Below are 26,424 nucleotides of genomic sequence, written 5' to 3' on the forward strand. Positions count from 1 at the left end.
AACTCTCAAGTTTAAATCTCTTCAGAACTAAAAGTTTAAATCTCTTCAGAAATACATACATTGCTTAATTCTGATTTTATGATGATGTGGCTTTCCTCCTCAAATATCTTCTGTAATAGCTAAATTTACATAAAAGTAACTTCTGAAGTCCTGTGAGTGGTCATTTAGATTATCTTTGTATCCCTATGTGTGCATAAAGCAACATACACCTTACAAATTTCTCCTTCCATTTTTAATCTTCTAATATATCTGATTATGATGCCTTGATTATTTACCCAACTTCTGAAGAATCTAAAAAGATTAAATGTGATTTCTATGTACCCACAATTGAAAACTGATTTATAATTAATATTTTATAACATTTCTATGTGGTTAAATACTCAATCATCTTTTTCTTAAGACCCGAGTATTGGGGTTGCTGCAATAGTAAAGCAAGTAGGGTACTTATCCTGTACACAGCCAGCTCTGAATCTAGTTCCCATAACTTATATGGTTCCCCAAATTCCCATAGGAGGGGTCCCTAAAAAGAGAGTGAGGAGTAAACCTAAGACAAGCGAAGTGTGATCTAAAAACCAAAATAAACAAATATATATGTAAAAATAAAGATTCTAAAACTATCTATTTAAAGAGAAATAAGTTCTGGTTTTGTAATGCATTCCTTTACATTGTTGCCTTCTGCATATATAAAGTCATAAAAATTTAGATACTTCAGGATATTATATATATATATATATATATATATATATTGTTTGCTTGTTTAAACACCTTGATTACATACATGATTGTGTTTGGGTTTCAGTCATGTAAAGAACACCACCCATCACCAGTGCAACATTCCCATCACCAATGTCCCAAATCTCCTTCCTCACCACCCAACCCCCGCCTGTACTCTAGACAGGCTTTCTATTTTCTTCATACATTCTCATTATTAGGATAGTTCAAAATGTAGTTATTTCTCTAACTTACCTCATCTCTGTTTGTGGTGAGCTTCATGGGGTGAGCTGTAACTTCCAGCCCTTCTCTCTTTTGTGCCTGAAAATTATTATTTCAAGAAAGTCTTTCATTTTTCTTAAAACCCATAGATGAGTGAGACCATTGTGCAGTTTTCTCTGTCTCTCTGACTTATTTTACGCAGCATAATAAAGTCCATGTAAATCCATGTATAGAAAAATTTCTGCTCCACATCACTAATCATCAGGGAGATGCAAAGCAAAACAACTATGAGGTACCACCTCACACCACAGAGATTGGCACACGTCACTTCATGACATTTTTTAAAATTACTTTACAGTTTTATTTTTGGATATGTTTAGTACATATTTCTTTTCTAAATAATATATTTATTTAAGCACCATGATTACAAATATATTTGTAATTGGGTTTCAATCGTAGAAAAGAACACCTCCCTTCACCAGTGCAGCATTCCCACTGCCAATGCCCCTCATCTTCCTCCTCCAGCCCCTGCCTATATTTGACAGGCATTCTATTTTTCTATGTTATAATTGTATAACAGTTATTAGTGTAGTTATTTCTCTAAATGCACTCACCATCCTTAGTGGTGAAATACATATGGTGAGCTTCCTTTCTAGCCCTCATCTCTATTATCTCTCAGTATTATTACCATACTATCTTTTATTTTTCTTAAATACCACAGATGAGTGAGACTGTTCTTTTTTTTTTTTCGGGCCACACCCTATTAATGCTCGGGGTTACTCCCGGCTAAGTGCTCAGAAGTTGCCCCTGGCTTGGGGGACCATATGGAACGCTGGGGGATCAACCCGTGGTCCTTCCTTGACTAGCGCTTGCAAGGCAGACATCTTACCTCTAGCGCCACCTCGCCGACCTCGAGTGAGATTATTCTGTGTCTATCTCTCTCTTATTTCAAGCAGCCTAAAAGATTCCATGTTCATCCATGTACAGGTAAATTTTATGACTTCATTTTTCCTGATGGCTGCATAGTATTCCATTGTGTATATGTAAGTGCAGTTTTAATTTCTAGAAATTAATAAAAAAAGTTTTGAAGTTTCAAAAAATATGTTTTGGGGCTGGAACAATTGCACAAGCTGTGGAAGGCTTGCCTTGCATGCATTAGTCTAGGATGAACCATGGTTTAATCCCCAATGTCCCATATGGTCCACCTCGTCAGGAGTGATTTCTGAGCATGTAGCCAAGAAAACTTCTGAGTGTCACCAAGTGTGGCCACCTAAAACAATAATGAAAAAATCTTTTGCTATTTTTCAAATACCCGTCACCTCACTCAAGCATAATTGCAACAAGATCAGAAAAAAAGTCACATTTGAACTAATAGATCATGAGTATAGATCATGAGTTAATATATCATGAATTAATCGTGAATTAATATTTTAGGAGAAGCTGATGTAGAGTGAGAAACATAGGAAAGTAAATGTATAAAGATTCACTAGGGTATGAGTTTCCATAGCATATTTGGAGAATAATAAGTTTTCAGTTAAACCAATGTGATACAAACAACTAACAAAGAAAAAATACCCAAAATATGTCTCTGGTTGTGAGTAATGTCTGATATAAAAATGGCATTCATACACATTGTGGTTGGAAGTATTTTACTTATTTTATTTTGTATAGAAAAGCATAAAGGTCTTATAAAAGAGTTAATTAGATAATCATAACTTTAAAACATGTTTAAAGATTACTAATAAGCAGTATAGGAACTAAGATTTTAAGAAATATATTAAATAAAAAATTAAAACTGACCCAAAGAAATTAAGAGTTCAATCTTAATAGAATGAGAGTTGGATGATAGTACATAGGGTAGAACACTTGCCTGTACTAACCCAACTAAACCAACCAGGGTTGGACCTCTGGTATCCCATATGTACCATCTAGCCTAGCAGATGTGATCCCTATCCTCAGGCCAAAAATTAGCCTTAGGCACCTCTTGTTTTGCTCCCCCTCCACAAAAATGTTGACTATAAGAAACTAGAAAAGCCACTGCCTAGAGATAGTTGAATATATATCCTCACCCTTTTGTTTCCCTAGGGTAAAAGGAGAGAACTTTAGTCAGAAATCTTTGTTTGCAGTCACTTTCAAAGGTGTGATTCTTCATATACCTAGGGAGTTATACCACATATGAGTATATAGTTATACCACTTCTAGGGATATACCCTACGAACAAAAAACCAGTATAAAATGCTTTTTGCACCCTATATTGATTGCAGCACTATTTACAATAGCCAGAAAATGGAAACAACATTGATGCTGGTTAACAGATGAGTAGCTAAAAAAAACTGTACATATAAACAATGTAATATTATGCATCCATCATGAAAAATGTAGTCAAGAAACATTCCTATACATGGATGGACATAGAAACTATTAGGCTGCATGAAATAAGTCAGAGAAATAAGTGAGAGAGATAGACACAGAATAATCTCACTTATCTGTGGTATTTAAGAGAAATAAAAGATAATATGGTGATAATTATAATAGACAATAGATATAAGGACTAGAAGGACTGGCCCACTATATGAAACTCACCACAAAGAATAGTGAGTGCAGTTAGAGAAGTAACTACATTAACAAATAGTATGACAATGGTAATGAGTGAATGAAATAGAATGTCTGTCTTAAATGCAGGCAAGGGGGGAGGAGGGAGATGGGAGGGGCGTTGGTGATGTAAATATTGCACTGGTCAAGGGGGGTGTTCTTTTCTATGACTGCAACCCAACTACAAATATATTTGTAATCATGGTGCTTAAGTAAATAGATTACTTTAAAAAAGAATTTGATTCTGTGTCAACCCTAAAGTGAATTTGTTAACTATCTTGATGGCCATAAGTCTAGAAAAACATAAAAAAATTTACTTCCATATTCCCTTCTTCCCATAAAACTTCCTTGTCACCATACAGAAAAAAAAATCAAGTTGCTTTGAGGACACGAATCTACCATCTGCTATTGAATTATTGCCAATAAATCTTTATGGACCTGTCAGGTCTCTTTTTTGATTGAGCTTGGAGAGGCAGTAGAAGTGGAAATTCTGTGGTTAAAGGTATACTTGAAAAATCTACTAGAATAAGCCAAATGAGATATTGTTAGATCATTGACAACAATAAGTGACATTCAGAGCCATGGCTTTGAAACCAAATGTCTTTCCAAATACCTTAGTGGAGTTATTCAAAATATAGCCAATTTCTACAAAAAAATCAATTAAGTTCATGATGGAACTCTGTAAACTTTAATTGTAAAAGATGTCTAGTTGAAACCAGACTAGCACCAAACTTTAGTCCTGAGATTAAGAACCAATAATGTGGTATCAAATAATTAAATAGTAGTATTGTCTAGGCTAATAAGCTGAGAAAGAGAGTGAGGTTAAGTGGAACTCTGGACTAGAAGTTCTAGAACCTCAGCACCATGCAGTTGGCTTATCTGGCGACAGTAGAGTAGTGACTATGAGGGGAAGAAATGAGTCAGACAGTTAATTGAGAGATACCATTATTAACTCTTAACCAGTAATTAAAATGAAATGGCCAATAAAACAAGGATGACTTATTTCTAGTTGTTTTTCAGACAAGTTGGAGGAAGAAAGAGGCCAAGAAGATTTAATACTATAATCAGCAGGCAAATAAGAGCTACTATGTAAATTAAATTTGCCCCCAAAAGAGAAGGATAGTGAAAAAAGTTAATGGAACAAAATCCTAGAGGAGTTGAAAAGAGATAGAGTAAAAAAGGCCAGTACAATTACTGGGAAGTTGGCACATCACCTAAGGTGCTTAACATGCATATCACCACCCACGTTTCAATCTCCAGCACCATGCATGATACTGAGTACAGAGCCAGGAGTAAAGCCTAAGCGAGAGAGACCAGTGAAGCAACTAATCATCTTATCTGAAACACAAAGGTGAAAGTTACAACAATGTGTGCTTTTGTGTGTATGTGTGTGTGTGTGTGTGTGTGTGTGTGTGCGCGACACGCGGTATGTACTTAGAGATAAGAAGAAAAATAAATGGATGCTTTGTAGAGTGATAGTTTTTCCAATACAATGAAAGTAAATTTATTACTTAGATAACTGGTCCTCAAATGCAAATATGCATTAGAATTTCTATGAGGATTAATCAAGATGCAAAACTGTGTGGGCATCACTTTAGAAGTTTTGGTTCAATGTACCTAAGGCAGAGTGTGAGAGAATTTGCTTTTATAAACACTAGTTCTGGTGATGATGAAACTAAAGTGAATACTTATTCTATCTTTAGTTCTTTTAGGATAAATAAAAATGCTTAAAATTTATCTGACAGAAATCCCTGTGATACTTAAATAAAGTCTATAAATATATAGACAATAGAGACTGGATCTATAATACAGTGGGTAAGGTGTTAACATTGTAAATGGCCAAACCGGGTTTAATCCCTCACATCAGTATATGATCTCCAAAGCCAGGAGTGATCTCTGAGCACAGAGCCAGGAGTAACATCTGAGCATAGCCACGTGTGACACCAAGATAAAAACAAACAAAAATAAATAATAATGATGTTTACTCTTCTGGGGATTTGAGAGCAATACCATTGATATTCAGGAGTTACTTCTAGCTCTGCACTCAGGAATTATTCCTGTGGGCTCAGGGGACCAAATGGGGTCCCAGATATCTAACTTAGGTAGGCCATTTGCAAGGCCTACTTACCATCTATATTATTTCTCGATTCCATAATAGTGATTCTTAAGGTTAGGGAAGGACTATAATACAAAATTTATACATTTATTTCTATATAGAGCTTGACAGTTAGGAGGTTTTATTCTGGTGTCTCTTTTGCCTGGAATAAGAGTCAAGCAACAATGAACAATGTGGTAGACAAGACTGGATTTCATTCAAAAAAGGAATTCTTTGGTTCTGTGTTTACAGAACCAAAACTGATATCACATTGGTTCTGAGGGTTGCTTGACAAATCTTAAATGAAAAGTAGAGAAGAGGACAATGAAGAACTTTGAAAGATCTTTCAGAATAGTATGTTAGGTAAATAGATATTATTATTAAGTACAAACAACACAAATTTATGAGAATTTGAAACTAATTACACCAATAACCTGTCAATAAGTGTTAGCAAAAAATAAGAATGAAAACTAAAATTCCACATATCTATTTAACAGTTTCAACAGAGACACTAGGAAGAGAAATAATAGTCACTTAAAATGAAGCAATTTCTGTAAGTCATCATTCATGATTGCGTGAGATGTAGTGGATAATATGTATACTTCTTTGGTAAGAATTTTTGGAATCAAAGCACCGTGGTGGAAAAAATATTTAATTTATATAAGTGAGTTAATTAGTAGTTGATAATAAAAATAATAATATTAAAATATTTTAAGTATACCTCACCAATCTCAAGTAATATGGTTGTTGCTAAATTTGTCATTTCTGAGTACATAATCTGAGAGAATAGGAAAATGTTTTCTTTCAAGTTTGGAAGATAAAGCATAGAATTATTAATTTATTTTATTTTATTTTGAAATTTTTGAACCATAATTTAATAGCATGAATGGATTATCTATGTTTCTGTGCTTAGGATGATTCCTAACAGAGCTCATGGGTCCATATGGGATGCATAGAATTTAATGTAGATTAGTTGAATGCAAGGCAAGTGCCCCACATAATGCACTCTCTGTCTCTACAGTGTTTTTAGTCACTTCGTTCATTTGGGGGCCACACCCAGAAATGTGCAGCTGTTATTCCTGGCTCTGTACTCAGGAATTAGCCCTGACAATCCTCAGGGAACCATATTGAATGCCAGAGATCATATCTGAGTTGGCCAAGTGCAAAGCAAATGCCCAAACCATTCTGGTCCCCAAATCCTGTAGTGCTTTTAAATAAGAAAATGAATATATAGTAAATAAAAATTAATTTAGTAGCTATATACACAGGCTAATTCAATTAAATGGATATTGGCATTATGAAGAGCTGACTTTGAATATCTTTCATGTCTCTCAAAATGTCATAATAGGAAATCAACTGCTAACTTAGAAGTCATCTTTAAAAACTATCATTAATTTTATAAGTTTTGTTTTTAGTATAGTTTTTATTTCCTCTTATACTTTTATTTTTTACTTTTAAGAATATTGGTTCTTTTGGCTTCTGAGTTACACCCGGATGTATTCAAGGGCTAATGTTTTTATGTGTTTTAAGGATCAAACCCAGGCTAGAACTGTGAAATCACTTCCCACACTATATTTCAATACAGGTGGATGAGTTTGAAAAGGTAGCAGAGAAAATTAATTAAACCAAGCCAGTTAGAAAAAAATCATGGAGTCTTATTGACTTCTCCTGTGGATTCTATGTGCACCTATTAAAAACTGAAACCCTTTGCTTCCTCAGCCAGCAGGAGGATGGTCATGTGAAATCCAGGTAGACTTTTTCATATCAAAGGGACAGGTGAAAAGGAAAGAAGAAGTTGGGGAATGCTTTTATTTTGGGTAAAAGCAGGTGTCATCTAACAAGAACCATGAACAGCAAGTGCCCCTAAACTGTTCAATGCCTCCTGTTAAAACATAGCACTTTTATAGCTTCAATAACTGAAATTGTGTAGATTTTATTTCCCAGACTAGGCAATTAATGACAGTCATTATTTGACTAGACTTTGTAGTTAGCAACAGTAGATATTTAAGAAAGTATTCTTCATAGCCTAAGTATATAGTTAAGAAAAATTTTGAATTTTCAAGCTGTTATAATAAATAACATAAATTTATCCCTGACTTTATTTTTACATTTTACTTTCACAATAATATATTGGTGTGGATCAAAGTCTAATCCAAAATTGTCTTTTCATCATTTTTGGTTTTAATTATTATTAAATGATTTATACAGTAATATTTCAGTCCCCTTATTACTATTACTATTTGATATGCATATGAGGGTAACAGAGATCATGTAAGATAAAATTTATATACATATGTATACCATTCTTTAAAATCTTAACGATCAATAGGAAATTATAGTTTCTCTTTATTCCAACAGCAAGATCAATTACATTTTGATAACTCATTATTTATATAGATTATATTGGTTGAACTGACAAATAATTACATATTGTTATGATGTTGCATAAATGGCCCATTATAGAACCATGATGTCCTAGGAACTGTCCATTACAGATAAACTTAGAATGGAAACATTTCTAAAGATATATCTTTTCATACACATAATTTAGGTTTTTCCTTTTTTAAAATGGGCAGAAAAATGACCCCTTTGGGTAAAGTTGTCCTGTTCAACTAACAGAAAACAGCTTGAGCATGGAAAGGCCCAAAACTTCTGTTTCCTGAAAAACTGCTAACCTACACCAAAAACAATGGCTCCAGATTAAGGATTTCCTTTACAGGGAAAAACTCACTACTGCAGTTTCATGAAAATTAGAAAAGGGGAGAAGTCTAATTCCATGAAAGAGGTTAAATTTCCTTTGGAAAGCTCAGATACAATCTAATCCTTGATTCAAGTATCCTCTTTCTTTGTTATAGGAAGGTAATAAAGCCAGCAGATTATGTCTGCAAAGAAATTGCTCATTAGCTGCTGATTTACAGTCAGTGATCTTCCTCTAGTAATTTACTTGGTATTTAAAGCCTTATAGAACATTTGTAATTTTCTTTGTGATTTTCCTCAAGGAATTATTCCTCCAGCAATACTTCTATTTTTTCTTTATGTTTTTCTACTTTCTTTTCTTCTTTTTGGAAAAACAATAAACAGCAAACATAAATCATTATAAATATTTTTGTGGAAATAAATTATAGAGATTAATAGAGAATGTAATTTTCATATTTTTTGTTCATCAAAGTAGCTGAAACATGTAAAGCAAACTTTGAATTAAATTTAGCATTGATCTCAGTAAATCTGGGAATATAATTAAGATATGAAATATTGTGTTTCATGAGACTAAAGTAAAATTTCTCCTAATACCCAAAACATTGAAAATATTCAAGACATCCACAAAGATTTTTATATCCCTATGTATTAAACTAATAATCTACTGTGATATTAAGAATTTTATTGTAACATTGCAAAGTTCATATATGTAGAACCATTACTTATCTAAGAGACCTACCAACTCATATATGAGACCAGAAATGACGTCTATTTATATTTTATAATTCTTGATTTATCTTGCACTAATATTCTGGGGCTTGAACGGGAAAGAGAATATAATAATAGTTTAGAAGAATTTTAGCTGACAGAGATACCTAAATCTCTAAACAAAAAAGTATCTTCGATGATATCTTCTGATTTTATTAGAAAAAATACAATGATACTGTCAATGTTTCCATCTTCCTTTTTTGAACAGATATAAATATTTAAACAACATATTTAAATATTTATAGTGTGTGGTTTATAGATTTTGGTGTATATTACACAGCCTTGACAATACATCTAAGATGACTAAATGGAATAAATTACCCTAATCTAGTTACACTGACTCTTAGAGTATAAAATATAAGGAGCAAGAGAAAAATATATTTCGACAATTTTAAAGTAAGACATCATATATAATTTTGGTTCATGTTTCTTACTACATTTTTCTCTTTCTTTTCTAGTTTTTACTCCTCCAATGAAATAGCCAGCTCTATGTTCCCCCTAGTAAGAATGTATATTATAGGAACAGACAACTTCTGGAAAGACTGTTAATTTCCCCAAACCATTGAAATATCTGACTTAAATAACAAATTGACTATGTTCCCTCCATACTTGTCAATATGACCCTACTTTAAAAGTTCTCCTAATTTTTTATGTTATACATAAGTATTTTGATTCTACTGGTCTTTCTAATTCCTTAGTATGCACTACTTTACAAATCTTGTAGATACTCAAATAGCTAAGAGTATTGCTGGCAAGTGTCTATAATTCTTTTACTTTCTGGATCCTATTGTGTTTTCATTTACACTTTCATTCCCATGAATAATTCATCTAACTCCAAGATGAGTAAATTCAAATTAGTAAATAAGATTTATTATTTTAAATTTCACTTATTAAATTGCCCTATATTCAGTCATATTGTCACTAGTAAAATATGTACCATGTATGAAATCATAATCTTAGGGCCTGGAGAGATAGCACAGCGGTGTTTGCCTTGCAAGCAGCTGATCCAGGACCAAAGGTGGTTGATTCGAATCCCGGTGTCCCATATGGTCCCCTGTGCCTACCAGGAGCTATTTCTGAGCAGACAGCCAGGGGTAACCCCTGAGCACTGCCGGGTGTGGCCCAAAAACAAAAACAAAAACAAAAAGAAATCATAATCTTAGACATCCACCTAACTACCACAATTAATTTCATTAATGAACAGATTTGATCTCCATAGGTTTCTTGATTTTCCATTTTGAAATAACTCCTGCAACTTCTTGCATTTATCTTATTCATTAAAAAGTCTTGATTTTAAATTTTATCCTGTCTACCCTTGAAAATTGTTTCAATATCCTAAGTCTACCACTATTTTACTTGTACAAACTAGAACTTATGATGTACTACTATACTCCCATAAGTACAACTGAATTTCACTAGCCTAAAATAAGTAGGTCTAGTTGCATTAAAAGATTTAATATGATACCATTTACATAAAATACAACTCATGTGTTGAAGGAGTACTAGTCTGATTTTTAATGAGAATCTACATATGTAAAATGAGGATTGCAATGAATATATGGAAAACACTCCTCTGCTACATTGATGCCTCATTTTTTTCTTTTACTACAACTGTTGAAAAGAAAATTAAAGATTAATTTTCTAATGACACTAGCTAGAACATTCATAACAATAAAACCTTTGCCTATGATCTAAGCAGACAATCTAAAGGCCAAATCACAGTTTTGTTTTTTAAATCAATTGTTCCAAAATAACATTGTTGCTCTGTTATTGCCAGGAGTGATTCCTGAATACAGCGCCAGGAGTAACCCTGATATTGCCTGATGTGGCCCCAAAGCAATAATAACAATAACAACAAAAATTAATTGTGCCTCTTTTTGTAACTCAGAGTCCAAAAGATAGTACCAATATATTGTCTTATCATTCACATAGGATACAAATTATTTTTTTCCAAATTCCACATTCTGATTGCCAAAATACACCAGAGAAATATCTAACAATCTCTTTTTCTACTCTTCATCATCCCTATATATTTTGAAACTCTTTGTTCAATGCAAGTAATAATAATTGGCTTCCTATTGCAATAATAATAATAACTGTCTTCATATTGCAAGCTATAAATAAAGACACTTCACTTTTCATGTGAATGATTGTATTTATTTCCAGGCTTGATTATAGGTGAAAAAAATCTATCCTTGATCCATGTTCCATACTACTAATTTCAATGTATCTTACTGTAAAAATCTTGTCAAATCTGCACTAATATAAAAATATTGAAAAGCACTTCCTGGTTCTTAAATATAATCATATTGCTTACTGATCATTATGTTTCTATTTCTAAATGGAATTAATTCACCATTGCTGATTTGATCTTCCAGTGATAATTCTGGGAAACATTCAATTTAATCATTGATATTCATTTTTGAGAAAACTTAGAAAGTACAGTAAGCTTCTTCAGGTCCAGTCATCAGCAGTGTTTATATATAAATAATCCTGCATCACAATTTGTTTTTAATAATATCATTTGACCAAAGCTAATAAGGTAATTTATCTTAAGCAACAAGCAAGCTAGTTTAATTTTCCTTCTCTGTTACATTTTTCTTATTCCCAAATGTTTTTCTATACTTATTTCTCCCATTTCCCTTTATGTGTTTTACCTCTTTATTTATCCATGAAATATATTTTTTCCTTCAGACTCCCATGTACTCATGAATAGATATGCAGGCCACAGTAAAATATTTTTCCTGAGAAATATGACTATATTTCAAGTTATATAGATAAAAATTTCCCTAAGCATAAAAAAGACATGATACTAAAGAAAAATTTTTAATTTGGAAAGAATAAAACAACTCATGTTTCCATGACCAAAATCAGCATGCTTTGTTTTAATTTGAACATTAGAGATTAAATCTTGAAATGGTAAAAGTCAAATGGACTATACCAGAAAGGAATCTGCATGTTTCCTCTTTCCAAATAAACCAAATAATTCACATTATTAATTTAAAAGAGCCCAATTAATGACACCTTTTAAAAAAATATAGTACTTAATAAAATTAATGATTTAATTAAAATATTTTGAAAGAATTTGACAGCAAGAAAAAATAAAACTGTTGTAAAGTTGTCAATTGACTGAAAAATATTCTCTGACATTTGAGAGCAAAAATGCTGATATCACAGTAACCCTTACATCTTATTTTGTCAATAAAGCTAATGCAAAAAATTGGACACCTAATTAGTAAACAGAAATTAGAATTGGCTGAAGACTCTTTATCTTAGCTAAAATACTTTCAGAACATTTTAAAAGTGCCTTAGAGAAAAATGAAACAAGCTCTAGATATTTTACTTTTTAGTCAGTGACTAACAAGAGCATTGTAAAAGCAAAAAAATTAAGAATCAACAGGGGAAAATATTGCTGTATCTTATAAAAAATACCTGTGAGTAGAAAATTCCATCGGTTTATAACCCAGAAAAAGCAAAACTTATCCAAAAGTCTATAATGTCCTAAACACTAAACTGAATTAGAAATACATGGAACCTTTGTCCTGATAGATATAGGTGCCATTCTTTGTATTTAAACATTTTTTAACCTCTGCCTTAGAGTTAATATTTTATATAATTTTTGAGTATTTTAAATAAGGCACATTTTTTTCATGATTTGAATACTTTTTTGGAACCCTTAGAATAGAAACTAAAAAAAATATTTCCCTACTTTGTAATGCAAAATAGAAAGACTTATTTTACAATTGACATCAGGTGGTTTATTGCCTTGCATGTGGAGCGTCCAGATCCTATCCCAGAATTTCTGATACTTAGAGCTCCTTCATGAGTGATCCCTGAGTGCTGTCAAAAGTCATCTTTGAGCATCACTAGGTGCAGCACAAAACAAAACCACAAACAAATTATTAGCTATTTTTTACCTTTATATTATTCTTAATTTGTCCTTTATTTTTGATAGTAGTTTAATTTTAGTGGCAAAGATAATTCTCTTATAGAACTTTTTCATTCATTTTTTTTTAATTTTCTTGAAATGCATGAATTTTGTTTTCTAGTGGTATCCTTTTTTGGTTGCGGTAGCATTGGTTTACAAGACTATTGTTTTAGGGGTATAATATTATACTTCTTCAAAATATTTTGTTACCACAGTGTAATTACCACACGTGTTATTATCACCATACTACATTTTTTGATCCCTCTAATACTGTAAAACTGGCTAATATCTGAGTGGGTCTTTGAGGTATTGCATATAAAATTAGCACACAAAATATCAGATGCCTCTGAAATTGCAACTATTTCCTCAACAGTTTGAAGACTGTAACTTTGGATTCTCCAATTGTTCTATGTCAAGGCCATAAGGTGGTTCCCTGCTGGTTCTGTCCTTTTGGTTCTCTTGTTGGTCTCTTGTTGATTCTATCCCACAAGATCTACATTTCCAATGTCTTCCTCTGTCTTCCTGGTCTGAGGGTTTTGCTCTGCAATCTGTTACTGAGATTTCAACATCTATACTGAAATCAAAGCCCATTGCCTGTTATCAGGTGCCAATTTGACTTTCCTAGTCTCTGGCCACTTGGACCTGGTTGAGAACAGTTGAGATGCTAATTTTCTTGTCAGCTTCCCAGTGATACAAAGGAAATTTCATCTTCTACCCTCCCTTAATTTAACATGTTTGTTTATCTTACCCTTTTTGCTCATTTTTGCCATTTTGCTCATCTCTCTGTAAACGAGATTTAAAACGACCAGTTAGGATAGGAGAAAAAAAAGGGGTTCAGTGTTGACCCAATTTAGTCCCCGTAACATGCCAGAAATGACCCCCGAACATGCTGAAGTAAACTAGGTATAGCCTCCAAAACCCACAGAGAAATACATAATAAAAAACCAAAAGTAACAATTAATTACATTTTTGCATGGTGTCCCTCCCCTCCCAGTCTTCATAACAGATCCACTCATTCAGTATTCTCTGTATTCCCCCAGAGGAAACCTCATTTCCACAGTAGAGTTCATAGTCTTGGCTAGTCCCTTACCTTGTTTCCTGAAAAATCACATTTAAAGGACTCATACAGTTTTTGTCTTTATCAATTTGACTTATTATGCTCAGCATTGTCCTCTTCACTTCCATCCTTAGAAACCAGCTCCAAAATCAATATTGGACAAGGTCAGTCTTTGCCCCAAAGCCTAGCCTTAGCTTTGTCTGTTTGTAAATAATGTGTCTTAGGGAAAGAACCAGCCCAATAGGATTTCATTCTTCAGTCCAACACCTACAGGTTGGCAACCTTCACTTCTTCCTGGTTTCTCCCTTTAAAAAAAGTCAATAATAACAACAACAAAAACCTTTTGTGCCTGTTCAGACAGTTAGTTGGCTTTAAAGACATGAGTTTACTATCTTCCAAACTGCCAGCTTGTTGCCAAAAAAGCTTTTTCCAGACCTGTCACTGTGTTTCTCTCTTGATAGGCCCTGGAGAGGCAGTGGAAACTGACCTTTGAGGTTATATATGTCAAAAAAAAAAAAAAAACCCAAGATTTAACATCTTCTTGCAGCTGAGTGCTATTTCATTGTGTGTCTAAAGAATATCTTTAGGCATTATCAGTCTGTGCACTTGGGTTGCTTACAAATTGTAAATTAGATTTTGTAAGTAGTGCTGCAGTGAATATAGGTGTGCATATATCTTTACAAATTAGTGGTTTTGTAGTCTCTATGTGAGATCTAGGAATGGAATTGCTAGATCATGTGGCAGTTTTATTATTGGTAAAGGGAGCTTGACTGATTGGAATGGGTCCCATGTCTTCAAGAGCTCTTGCAAAGCACAGACACTGCTCCTTCCAGCAATACAATGACAATCACCAGGCTGTAACTAAGAACCTATTAGTTACAGGTGATTTGGGAGTGATGCAGCAGCGTTGACAGACAGGTCTATGTGTTGACCCATGATTTCCAGGTTCCTCAATATTTTCACTTCTGAAATATTGTGGAATAAAGATGCTCAGACTCAGTTAGAATATAGAAAATTTTATTAGAAAATAAAGGAGAAAGAAAAGGGACTCTATGTGAGGATGAAGTTAGCATAGGATAAAGCTAAGCATTTTTTGAGGGAGAGTTATAGCAAAACTGAGTCTTTGTCCAGTCCTTGAAAGGTTCTTTTCATTTCTTCTCAATTGATAAAAAATTTTATCATGAATACAAAATGCTTGTCTGAATCTTTTTGGTTCTATTTGGTCATGGGCCTTAGGAATTGTCCATTATTATATTCTTTCTAGGTGAGGCAGAATTTTATAGTCTAGTTGAGTATGTTTGAAGTACAAGCCAGGACCTCAGGGATGAGGTTTGTGTCTTAGATCAATGTATACAAATGGAACTGCTGCAAGGAGAATTAAGGTTTTCTCTTTTAGGTGATTGTGGGGATCAGGTGGAAAGTAACCCAAAGAAAACAGTTCTGCCACCTATCTCCTGGCCATAAAGAGAAACACCTGTCATAGGACTAGTCAAGTCTGCTCAAGCTCATACAGGGCACAGAAACTCACATCTCAGCAACCCCATGAGGCAGCTGTCAAAACAGGCCTGAAGCACAATAGTGATGGGAACTGGGCCTATCCACTGGGGTCCTCCAGTGCCAAGGACTCAGGCTAGAGGGCAGAGTTGCTCTTTGCAGCAAAGAAACATTAGTCTGAATCTCAGCACAGGCCTTCAAAGTTCACTGCTCTCCTTCACAGAAAAGAAATCTAGGAGGAAGCAAATAGCAAAGCAACAGTATTTTTTTTAATTGAATGAGACATAGGAAAATGTGAGGGAAAGGAAACAAAAAGAGAGTAAATGGGATTTTCCAGAGTGGAAAAAGCAAGAGAATGCCTTTAGGGAGAAGGTTTGATATAGTTTCTCCAAATTGTCATGACCTGCAGTGCTCTGCATACAGAAAATTTTATCTTTGGACTTCCAGGGAAATTCCTATTCTTTTTATAGTCTTTTCACATTTTTATTATAACCTTTATAATTTCCTTTAGCTTGCCTTTTTCTCAGGGGTTACCCACTTTTGTGGATGGTGCCTTGGTTTCTGTGCTTGGTTGGTGTCTCAATTTCTCCATCTCTAAAGAACTAAGAATGTATAAGTTAAAGGAGTGTGGTTCTCATATCTTTGGACTTCTTGAGGGCTGAAAAAAATTTCTTCTTACATTTTAATATGTCCTAAAATGTTATTACCAAGTTTTCTTTATCTGCCTAGATCTGTCATGTGAACTGGTTCTCACCATCCCAAATTTTGTGATATCCATAATTTTCAGGCTGGGATAAGGATTAAACTTCAAGGGGAAAGGAAAGTAAATCTTAATCTCTATCCAAATTTAGTCAGTTCTAATCTCTACCAGGCTCTTTGTCTTGCTACAGAAAAAAAAATCGCAAGTAGAATTAAAATTAATATTGGGAGAGGACACTGATGCCAATGGAGGTCCCCAAGTGACTGTCTACTTTGCCTTCATTTTCAGGTCTGTGGTTTTCCCTCACAAAAAAAATTTTAGGGTGAGAAGAGAAGTGATATAAAAATGAATTTTTGGGAAGGAACTGAGTTAGGAGTAGATAAGAAAATAGAAAGAGCAATATGCTTAAAAGAGAGTGGAAGCTTCTCCAACTCAGCAAGAAAATAAAAAAAAACACCACATCTCAGGAGGGGAGAGAGAAGTAGGCTACATGTTTATGGACTTTGGGGAAAAATGTGCTTGTTTCCTTGATTGCCAGTTAGTTTATAAAGTTTTTCTCCCAACCAGCTCCAGTCAGGCTTAAAATTTAGGTGAAGAATTCAGTTGTGATTGCCAGGGGAAGGGTCAGGATAGGTTGATCTTTGAACTCTTTCCTGGCCTTTGTTACTATTGGCTCTTTTCTCATCAGTCCTTAGTTGCAGTCCCACTAGGTGTGACCTGATACTCTTAGGGCTAGAGACAAAAGTAACTTCTTCAAATTTTATTTGGTTTTGTTAAGTCCCAAGGACTTCTGTTATATCAAAAGGACTCATATTCATGGGGGCAGGGAGGTCCTTTCTAGTCTACCTGTGCTTCAATACTAAGTGAAGAAGAGAGACAGCAGGAGAAAGAGAAATAGATACGGCAGAAAGTCAGTGAGAAAAATAAGGTTCCGATATAATCTATAAAATAAATCAAGAAAAAAATATGTACCCTTGAGTGTTGCCAGGGGAACTAGTTGTTTGCCACATTCTAGATGCCTGGAATTGGGCAGTATGTGCAGATCCTTTTCAAATCAGAGTTAAGATAAAGAATGTAAATTCAAGTGATCATTTGCATTTAGAATCTTCTCAAGTTTAACTTTTTCTGAATTGTCTCCTGAGGGGAATTAATTCATTGAATTTGGGCTTTGGTTTAGGTTATCTAGAGTTGGACTCAGACTGGGCTAAATCTGGCTGGGTATTTTACATCTTGAACCCGGGTCTAATATTCTGTTTTTCAGGCCAGTTTACTTTTCATGGCTTTTTTTCCCTTTTCTGAAATTATTTGCTAAGAACTCTTCTGACAGTCTACTTTAACTCTATATTTATTTATTTATTTATTTATTTATTTATTTATTTATTTATTTATTTATTTTCAATTTCTGCAGACTATATTCCATAAAGATTGGGCCTGTTTACATTTTTTTTGCGGTTTTTGGGTCACACCTGGCAGTGTTCAGGGGTTATTCCTGGCTCCACGCTCTGAAATTGGTCCTGGCAGGCACAGGGAACCATATGAGACACCGGGATTTGAACCGATGACCTTCTGCATGAAAGGCAAACGCCTTACCTCCTTGTTATCTCTCCGGCCCCCTGTTTACATTCTTACAAAAGAAGATGAGCAGTGGTTTTTCTTCATATTTCTGCCAACAGTCTATTCACCCATTTACTATAGGGTATTTTCATAGGTGGGAGGGGATCCAAGGTTTGTTTTTATTTCTCTGAGGATGGCAATTCTTCCTCCTTTTTCTGTAAATATGTCTTAAAAATGTCTGTTTAGTTTAATCCTCACTGATTTTTGGAGTTTTATGTTTCAATTGCTTAATTTTATGTCACATTATTATATTTTAGACATTAGCCACTCATCATATGCAGAGTGAGCAAATATGCTTTCCAGTCAATTAGATAGTTTTTGATTCTTTTGCTGCACAAAAATTATTTAGTTTGTATAGGCCTATTAGTTTATTTTTCTTAGTATTCTCCTTGCTGAAATCAACAGATAGTGTTTTGTGTATGTTTCCAAGGTGTATTTTATAGTCTTGTTGATCTAATATATAAGTTTTTAATTTTTTTCAATGAGTTTTTTCTGTGTTCATGGTGTGAGCAAAAATACAAATTTGGTTTCTTATGGCTTTTTATTTTTCCCAGCAAATATATTAGAGACATTCCTTTCTCATTTTATGCTCATAACTTGGTCATATAGAACTAGACTGATTACATATGTTGTATATTTCTGGGATCTCAGTTCTATTTCATTGGTGTGAATAGCTTCTTCTATTCTCATACACAATTTTGGTTATTGTATTGAATGTGAGCTTGTGAAAGACCTCTGTAATATAAAGATTCCTAACTTAAGTCTGTATTTCAAAGACCTGGGAGGCTGAGACTCGCCTTACTAAGGTAAACATCTAACTGTGTCTCAGAGTCTCTAGAGTCCCTACAATTGTTCCATTCTTCTCCCTCATCAGCCAGTACAAAGAACTAGACTAGGCACCCCTGGCTTATCGATTTCAACCAGCAAGACAGAAATCTTATGTCTGTGCTACCCAAATTCATAGAACTGACCACGTTGTTTTCTTCATAGCATAAGCTAATATTATTCTGTAGACATTCTATTATGTCTATATGACTAACAGTCATGTAACTAACTTAGTTGATCTAAATTACTATATGTAGTTTTTCCTTTATATGTGATTGACTTAAAAAAATTTTTTTGGTTTTTGGGTCACACTCAGGCAGCGCTCAAGGGTTACTCCTAGCTCAATGCTCAGAAATCACTCTTGGTAGACTCAGGGGATCATATGCGATGCTGGAATTTGAACCACCATCCTTCTGCATGCAAGGCACACACTCTACCTCCATTCTATCTCTCAGGCTCTTAAAATATTTTAAATACAATTAGATTTCTCCCACAAATCTGATACACATGTCCTAATGTTCCTTCATAGGACTAACTAAGTTTGAAAAAAGCAGATTCTCAGGCTAACTAAGTTAAAAAAAATGTGGAATTCTTGCATGGAAAGCACCAAACTGGGTCAATTGAAAAGGTGTTATTACCTCTAGGGATATACCCTAGGAACTCAAAAATGCAATACAAAATCCCTTCCTCACACCTATGTTCATTGCAGAACTATTTACAATAGCCAGGTTCTGGAAACAACCAAGGTGCCCTTTAATGGATGAATGGCTAAAGCAACTGCGGTACATATACACAGTGGATTATTATACAGCCGTCAGGAGAGATGAAGTCATGAAATTTTCCTATACATGGATGTACATGGAATCTATTATGCTGAGTGAAATGTCAGAGGGAGAGAGATAGACACAAAATAGTTTCACTCATCTATGTGTTTTAAGAATAATTAAAGACATTGAAATAATTCCCAGAGATTAGGGCTGGAAGAACTGGCTCAAGATAGGAAGCTCACCAAAAAGAGTGATGAGTGCAGTTTAAGAAATAACTATGATGAGAACTATCATAACAATGTCATTGAGTAAGGGATGTAGAAAGCTATTGAATACAGGCGGGGGGTGGGGGAGGGAGAAGATGAGGGCATTGGTGATGGGAAAGTTGCACTGTGAAGGAGGGTGTTCTTTTTATGACTGAAACCCAACTGCAATCATGTTTGTAATCACGATATTTAAATAAAGGTATCGGGGCCGGAGAAGTGGTACTAGAGGTAAGTTAAGCCTTGCAAGCACTAGCCAAGGAAGGACCACGGTTCAATCGCCCAGCATCCCGTATGGTCCCCCCAAGCCAGGGGCAATTTCTGAGCTCTTAGCCAGGAATAACACCTGAGCATCAAATGGTTGTGGCCCAAAAACAAAACAAAAAAAAATAAAATAAAGGTATAAAATAATAAAATAACTAAAAGGCGATTTACCTGCCTTCAATAAACTTGCTTTATTTTTGTATAATCCATACAACTCTTGGTAAATTATTATATCACCTCAAGGACCAGAAATAGAAGAGCCTGGTTTCAAGAATGTGTCCTAAACCTATATATATTTATAGTATAAAATTAGGTCTTCATTATCTCCTATCTTCTTTGTTAGGATAGCTATGAGTATTCAGGATCTTTGATGAATCTATAAAAATACTAATAATGTGTTTAACAAGTTTATTTTCTTGAAGAATGCCATTAGAATGTTGATAGGAATTGATGGAAGCTGTATAGTCATAGTGATAATAATTTCTTCAGCACATATCTTTCTGTCTACATTTTTCAACAATCCTTATGGCTTTATATGAACAAATTTTAAAAACTAATTAGGAATCTGAAATAAGTCAAAGAAGGGTAGTTCATCTTCACAATATCCCAGCCCAGAATTCCTGAATACTCCCAAGCATGGCAAGGTATGGCCTTCGTAGCTCCCAGAACTTCTTAGCCTGAGGTGCACTGTAAAATTTGTCTCAGCAATTAGTTGTACAGATTATTTACCCAAGTTTCACCCAGTGTAGCTGAACTTTCTGAAAATTTCTTGGAAAGTTTCCCTGAGAGAAATCTTTAAAATGTCTGATTTTAGAGCCTGGATGATCACAAAGTGGGTAGAGTGCCTTGCACACAACCAACCTCGATTAGATGTTCAACAACTTGCAGAAATAACTCCTGACCACAAATTCATGAGTAACCTTAAGAACTGCTGTGCCTGCCTGAGAATCTGCTTCTGAATCCCCGAAGGTTTTCTCAGAGGCCTAGGGAGCGCACCCCCAAAAAAACTGCATTTTGAAGCTGCTGAGTGAGTACATTCTGGCTGCGGGATTGCTCTGCCCTGCTGTGCCTTTGTTCACTCTGAGGACTACTGGGGAAACTTCTATCTTTGTCTGCCTGAGACTCTGCTTCTGAATCCCGAAGGTTTCCTCAGAGGCCTAGGGAGCAGCACCTCCAAAAAAAACTGCATTTTGAAGCTGCTGAGTACATTCTGATTGTGGGATCGCTCTGCCCTGCCCTGCTTTGCTTCGCGGCTGTGCACTCTTTCTAATCAATGAACCCCACCACAACACGCAGGAAAAACCACACTACAAGCATGACAATGGGGAAACCTCGCAGGCAAACACCATCCACAGAGAATGAAGACGAAAGCTCGGATGACCTAATAAATTCCAACCACCTGATTAACCTTTCAGATAAGGAGTTTAGAATAGAAATATGGAATATGTTCGTAGAACTCAAAAAGAGCATAGATCGATCTGAAGAGAACACAAAGACAGAAATTAGAAAACTCCAAACTGAAATAACAGATTTGAAAAACATGGTTGCTCAACTGAAAAACTCAATGGATAGCCTTGCCAACAGGATATCAGCAGCTGAGGAGAAAATCGGAGTACTGGAAGATGTGATGCATAAAAACTCAACACAACAGAAGAAATTGGAAAAGACCCTTAAGCCAAATGAACAGGCAATGAAAAAAGTACACAAGGCATGCGAAGAGATGAAAATAGAAGTCTTTGATAAACTCAACAGAAACAACATAAGAATCATTGGAGTCTCAGAAACCCAGGAAGGAGATCTCCAAGAAGAATCAACTGTCAAAGACATCATCAAAGAGATACTCCCAGAGTTAAAGACTACATGCAATCAAATCCTGCATGCCCAAAGAATAACAGCTAAAAGAGACCCAAAGAAAGACACCCCAAGACATATCCTCGTTACAGTGACAAATCCCATAGATAGAGATAGAATACTGAGAGCAGCAAGAACAAAAAAGGAAATTACATGTAAAGGAGCATCCCTAAGACTTACAGCAGACATATCACAAGAAACTCTCATGGCCAGAAGACAGTGGTGGAATATTGTGACAAGACTGAATGAAATGAATGCCTTACCGAGAATACTGCACCCAGCCTGACTCATGTTCAGGTTTGGAGGAAGAATACACAGCTTCATGGATAAACAACAGCTCAGAAACTTCACAGATGATAAACCAGCCTTAAAGGAAAAACTGACAGGTCTACTCTAAGACAAGAGAGACCAACAAACACAGCAAACTTATCTACAAAGATGATATTAAATCCTATGACAATCATCTCCCTCAATGTCAATGGACTAAACTCACCAATTAAAAGACACAGAGTGGCAAAATGGGTCAAAAAGATGAATCCAACCTTCTGCTGCCAACAAGAAACACATCTGAATAGTCAGAACAAACATAGACTCAAAATCAAAGGCTGGAGGGAAATCATCCAAGCAAACAACACCCTCAAAAAAGCTGGGGTGGCCATATTAATATTTGATGACACCAACTTTATACTCAGAAAAGTGGTAAGGGACAAAGATGGACACTATGTACTAATCAAGGGATATGTGCAACAGGAAGATATCAGACTATTAAACATATATGCACCCAATGAGAGACCATCAAATTATCTAATACAATTACTGAAAAATCTGAAAGAAGAAATCAATAATAACACAATCATTGTGGGAAACTTCAACACGGCCCTATCAACACTTGATAGGTCAACCAGACTGAAACCCAACAAAAACATACTAGCCCTGAAAAGAGTTATGGAAGAAAGAGGACTAGTAAATATATACAGGCCACTCCATCCCAAAAAAAACCTGGATACACATTCTTTTCCAATGTACATGGGTCATTCACCAGAATAGACTTCATGCTGACACATAAAATATAACTCCATAAAATCAAGAGGATAGAAATCTTGCAGGCTACCTTTGCTGACCACAAGGCTCTGAAATTAGATGTGAACTACAAAGCCACACAGAAGAAAAACTTTAAAAATTGGAAATTAAATACCCTGCTACTGAACAACCAGTGGGTCCGAGATGAAATCAAAAAGGAAATCAAAACTTTCCTGGAAACAAATGATAATGAAGACACAAACTGCCAGAATCTATGGGACACAGCAAAAGCAGTCCTGAAAGGAAAACTTATACCTCTACAAGCACACATCAGGAAGGAAGAAGGAGCATACCTGACAAACTTAATGATGCAGTTCAAAAAATTAGAAAATGACCAACAAAAGGAACCAAAAATAGGGAAACAGAAGGAAATAAAAAAGCTGAAAGCAGAAGTCAATGAAGTGGAAAACCAAAAAGCAATCCAAAAGATCAATGAAAGCAGAAGCTGGTTTTTTGAAAAATAAACAAGATTGACAGACCATTGGCAAAACTCACAAAGAGAGAGAAATCTGATAACCCATATTAGAAATAAAAAGGGGGATATCATGACAGAAATTGCAGAGATCCAAAGGGTAATCGGAGACTAGTTTGAGAAACTTTATGCTACAAAACATGAGAACCTAGAAGAAATGGAAAAATTCTTGAACACTTATAACCTTCCACATTTAAGTAAGGAGGATGTAGCATATCTAAACACCCCCATCACTACTGAGGAAATTGAAACTGTAATCAAAAATCTGCCCAAAAATGAAAAGCCCAGGCCATATGGTTTTCCTAATAAATTTTTTCAAATCTTTCAGGAGGAGCTACTACTTATCCTAGCCAAGCTCTTCCAAGAAATTGAAAAACGGGAACACTACCAAACAGCTTTTATGAAGCCAAAATCACCTTGATATCAAAACCAGACAGAGACGCTGCCAAAAAAGAAAATTACAGACCAATATTGCTGATGAATGCTGATGCAAAGATCTTCAACAAAATCCTGGCAAATAGGATCCAATGCATCATCAAGAAGATCAGGGCCCGGAGAGATAGCTCAGCAGCGTTTGCCTTGCAAGCAGCTGATCCAGGACCAAAGGTGGTTGGTTCGAATCCCGGTGTCCCATATGGTCCCCCGTGCCTGCCAGGAGCTATTTCTGAGCAGACAGCCAGGAGTAACACCTGAGCATCGCCGGGTGTGACCCAAAAACCAAAAAAAAAAAAAAAAAAAAAGAAGATCATACACTACGACCAAGTAGGTTTCATTCCAGGAATGAAAGGATGGTTTAACATTCGTAAATCTATTAACATCATGCATAACATCAACAACAAGAAGAAAAAAATCACACGATCATATAATAGATGCAGAGAAAGCATTTGATAAGGTCCAACACCCATTCTTGATCAAAACTCTCAGCAAGATGGGAATGGAAGGAACCTTTCTCAATCTAGTTGAAGCCATCTACCACAAGCCAATGGCAAATATTATCTTCAATGAAGAAAAAATAAAAGCCTTTCCTCTAAATTCTCATACAAGACAAGGCTGTCCTCTCTCACCACTCCTCTTCAACATATTACTGGAAATTCTTGCTATAGTGATCAGGCAAGAAAAAGATATCAAGGGAATCCATATAGGAAAGGAAGAAGTCAAGCTCTCATTGTTTGCAGAGGACATGATACTCTACTTAGAAAACCCTAAAGACTCTACCAGAAAGCTTCTAGAAACAATAGATTCATCTAGCAAGGTGGCAGGCTACAAAATCAACCTACAGAAATCAATGGCCTTTTTATACACCAATAATGATAGGGAAAAGATGGAAGTCAGGAAGGCAATCCCATTCACAATAGTGCCACACAAACTCAAATATCTTGGAGTCAACTTGACCAAAGACGTGAAGGACCTATACAAAGAAAACTATAAAGCTCTGCTCCAAGAAATAAGAGAGGACACATAGAAATGGAAACACATACCCTGCTCATGGATTGGCAGGATTAACATCATTAAAATGGCAATACTCTCCAAAGCATTATACAGATTTAATGCAATCACCTTAAAAATACCCATGACATTCTTTAAAGAAGTGGATTAAACACTTATGAAATTCATCTGGAACAATAAACACCCTCGAATAGCTAAAGCACTCCTAGGGAAAAGGAAATTTCCCCAACTTTAAACTGTACTACAAAGCAATAGTTATCAAAACAGCATGGTATTGGAATAAAGACAGACCCTCAGATCAGTGGAATAGGCTTGAGTTCTCAGAGAACATTCCCCAGACATACAATTACCTAATTTTTGACAAAGGAGCAAGAAATCCTAAGTGGAGCAGGGAAAATCTCTTCAACAAGTGGTGCTGGCAGAACTGGTTAGCAGTTCCAAAAAAGTGAACATAGACCCCCAGTTAACATCATATATGAAGGTAAAATCCAAATGGATTAAAGACCTTGATATCAGACCGGATACCATAAGGTATATAGAACAACACATCGGTAAAACACTCCATGACATTGAGACTAAATGCATCTTCAAGGAGGAAACTGCACTTTCCAAACAAGTGGAAGCAGAGATTAACAGATGGGAATACATTAAACTGAGAAGCTTCTGCACCTCAAAAGAAATAGTGCCCAGGATACAAGAGTCACCCAATAAGTGGGAGAAACTAATCACCCAACACCCTTCAGATAAGGGGATAATATATAAAATATACAGGGCACTGACAGAACTTTACAAGAAAAAAATCTAATCCCATAAAAAATGGGGAGAAGAAATGAACAGACATTTTGATAAAAAAGAAATACATATATAGCCAAAAGGCACATGAAAAAATGCTCCTCGTCACTAATCATCAGGGAGATGCAAATCAAAACAATGATGAGATACCACCTCACACCGCAGAGATTGGCGCACATCACAAAGAATGAGAACAATCAGTGCTGGCGGGGATGTGGAGAGAAAGGAACTCTTATCCACTGCTGGTGGGAATGCCGCCTAGTACAGCCTCTATGGTAAGCGATATGGAGGTTCCTTCAAAATCTGGAAATTGAGCTCCCAATCGACCCAGATATTCCACTCCTAGGGATATACCCTAAGAACACAAGAATACAATACAAAAAAACCCTTCCTCACATCTATATTTATTGCAGCACTATTCACAATAGCCAGGCTATGGAAGCAACCAAGATGTCCTTCAACAGACGAATGGCTAAAGAAATGGTGGTACATATACTCAATGGAATATTATGCAGCTGTCAGGAGAGATGGAGTCATGAAATTTTCCTATACATGGATGTACATAGAATCTATCATGCTGAGTGAAATAAGTCAGAGGGAGAGAGAGACACACAGAATAGTCTCACTCATCTATGGGTTTTAAGAAAAATAAAAGTCATTTTTGTAACAATCCTCAGAGACAATGAGAGGAGGGCTGGGACACCAGCTCACTCCATAAAGCTCACCACAAAGAGTGGTGAGTACAGCTATAGAAATAACTACACAGAGAACTACCATAATCATGTG

This window comes from Suncus etruscus, chromosome 5, assembly GCF_024139225.1.
Source record: "Suncus etruscus isolate mSunEtr1 chromosome 5, mSunEtr1.pri.cur, whole genome shotgun sequence".
NCBI classification, from domain to species: domain Eukaryota; kingdom Metazoa; phylum Chordata; class Mammalia; order Eulipotyphla; family Soricidae; genus Suncus; species Suncus etruscus.